A 2,969-nucleotide genomic window follows, 5' to 3' on the forward strand; every position below is an offset into this window, starting at 1 on the left:
TCTTAGGAAGTAATATTTCTTGTGGTCAAGAAACATTCTTTGAAGTTCAACTCCTCCTTCAGTTTCACTTCAACTTCAAGTAAAGTTAAATGTAATACATTTATTTAAATAGCATCTGTATTATGGCCCACATTTCTTTAAAATATCTATTATCTTTCCTCTGGCATGTAAATATTCTCAGAAAGCTTTCTGAAATGTATTGTTCATGATGGGCATTTCTGTATGATGGCATTGGAACAATTCAAACTTTTCTGTATTGTTAAAATTATTTAAAGTGTCCATATATCATTTTTATAAAATCATGTAATTTTTATTAAAAAGGAAAGCATAGGATAAGAAATTATCTCTGATTAATTCTGAATTAATTATTTTCTTGCTTGTCATTTTTTTTGTTTTAATTCTCCAACAAATAAACAAATAAAAATTTTAAAGTGTCAGGAAAAAATTTTCAGACATCTCACCATCCAGAACCAGATATTGCTTCTGTCTTCCAATATCTCCTCTCCTTTTCTAATATTTAAGGAAGTTCTAGCTGTGCATGCAATGAGCAGCAAAGAACCCTATTTCTTAGTTCTCATGAATGGGATGTAAACAGAAGCACCATGTGGCAGCTTCTGGAAAGATTTGAGAATGTTTGCTCATTTTCTCTGTATTACTTTCATTTCCTTTTGCTGCCTGGAATGCAGGTTCAGTAACACTATGTTAGACCATAATGGTCAAGCCATTCAAAGTCAAGTAAAAGGGCTGGGGATGTAACTTGATGGTACAGCACTTGCCTAGCATGTGTGAAGTCCTGGGTTTGATACCCAGTATCAAAGGAAAAAGAGAGAAAAGTGGGGGAAAAGAAGAATGAGGAGGAGGAGGGGGGGGGAGAGGAGGAGGTGGAAGAGGAGGAGGAGAGGGAGGAGGAGGAGGAAAGGAGAAAGGAAAAAAAGGAGGGAAAGTCTTTTATGAACTTGAGTTAGGGAAGTTTTCCACAGAAACCTTATTCTTGTATGGAACTCAATATTCCCCATGGTTATTTGACAATGGAATCAATCTTTCCTGTTAAACTTCCCCTTGGAGTACAAGAAACACTTGGAAATGCTATTATAAGAAATAACACTTTGCAATGTGAGACATGATCGTTATACTCACCTTTGAGTCCCTATAGATAATTCTCACTCCTTCATAAGTTCTGACCAGCAGCAGCATACAAAGAGAAAGAAATCTGGGGTTTGGAAAATAGGAGTAAATTCTCCCAGTAAATTGAACATGTACCAAGAAGGAAATCAGCTGGAGTCTGGGTTTTTCCTTCTCATAGCCACTGGCTGTAACTTCAAGGAGTAGGTATTTTGAGATATGCCCAAGTAGGGATAATGACCATTTTAAAAACAATTTAGGGCAGATCCCAAGAGTTGTGATGCAGAAAATGGTAGCCGGGAGTGCCTTCTTGGCACTTAAGAGGAAACAGCAAAAAAGGTCTAGGATGATCAAATCAATATTGATCGGCCACTCATTCATTCATTCATCTTCCTTCCTTCCTTCCTTCCTTCCTTCCTTCCTTCCTTCCTTCCTTCCTTCCTTCCTTCCTTCCTTCTCTCTCTCTCCCTCCCTCCCTCCCTTTCACTTCTGAGCTTATAGAGATATATTATTAAACACCATATTTCAACTACAGTTTACAGCCCTTTACTTATTTTACCTTATTTAATCCTGTGATATAGATATTATGGATAGTATCTTTACTTTTAGGGCAAGGCAAGGGAAGCAAAGTTAAGTAACTTGCCTAAGTAAGATTAAAAAACTAGCAAGGGGTGAAGGCAGGATTCCAACTAAGAAGGTTTGCCACAGATTCACCTCACCTAACCACTACTTATACACAAAAATGTCCAAGAAACAGCCACACAGCAAGATAGAGGAACCAAGTGAATGTATGTCAGGAAAGTTCAGCAGGATGGGATGTCAGTTCACCTGGGTGATAAGCTACAGTTTTCTAGGGAGAGAAAGGAAGGGGAAGTCACCTCAGGGTGAGAAGGTCTAGGGCAGGGAGGCAACTCCTCTTAAAGAGGGGTGTGCCAAGTCCAGATTGGGATGGAAGGTTGTTTCTTAAGGGATTAGAGGGTGGACACACCTGGGATGAGGCCAATGGAGGATCAAGAAACAAACCTTGCCACGTTACCAAAGAGAAACCAGAGTAATGCAGAAAGACCGGAAAGAAAAGGAGAGTTTCAGGGTTTTGGGGTTGTATTTAGTACGGATAGTGAGAAGAACACAGAGCCCCTTGAGGCCTCTGGCTTGGGCATAGGTGCTAGTTTTCTGAGTTTTGTGCACGTTTTGAGTGGGGAGCTTAGCAGAGAAAATGTTCATGCATTGGGAGCGGTGGTCTTCTGCAAAGATCCAGAATGCCATTAATATGCTATTCCAAACTCTTGGGACAGTAGGTGATGGTCACTAGCAACATGATGCTTTAACCGTTGAGCTCTGTTTTCTATTGCACGATTTTGGTCCGAACTGCGCATCCCGCGCATACATTGCGCAAGAAGCCAGAGGCTGGTCCCTTGCCTGGGAAGGCCGCCTGGCCGGCTGCGCCGGTCCTGCCCGGGTTCCCGCCCTAGCTCTGGCGGGAGCATCAGGTGGGACCCAAGATACTGGCAGACGAGGCTGAAGCGGCCCCTCCAGGACCCAGGCGGCTGCTTGAAGCCCGTCTGCTCTCTGGTGGATGGTTCCAGTACATTTGCAGGTCCAGCGTGCCTAGGCAGCTTGGAACGGGGAGCCCCCAGGAAGCGCACAACACTCCTCTCTACTCCCCACACTCCCCGCTTCCTAGCGCGGGGGCCCAAGACACTTCCCACCGCGGCTCGACCCCAGGCTCCCAGGGACACGCGGCAGGCCGCTGGACACCCGCCTCAGTCCCCCAGACAGACGTCCGGGCCCCCCAAATCGCAGACTACAAGTCCCAGCAGCCCCCGCAGTTGGCACCTCCCGCCTCG

Source organism: Ictidomys tridecemlineatus, chromosome 1, assembly GCF_052094955.1.
Source record: "Ictidomys tridecemlineatus isolate mIctTri1 chromosome 1, mIctTri1.hap1, whole genome shotgun sequence".
NCBI lineage: Eukaryota > Metazoa > Chordata > Mammalia > Rodentia > Sciuridae > Ictidomys > Ictidomys tridecemlineatus.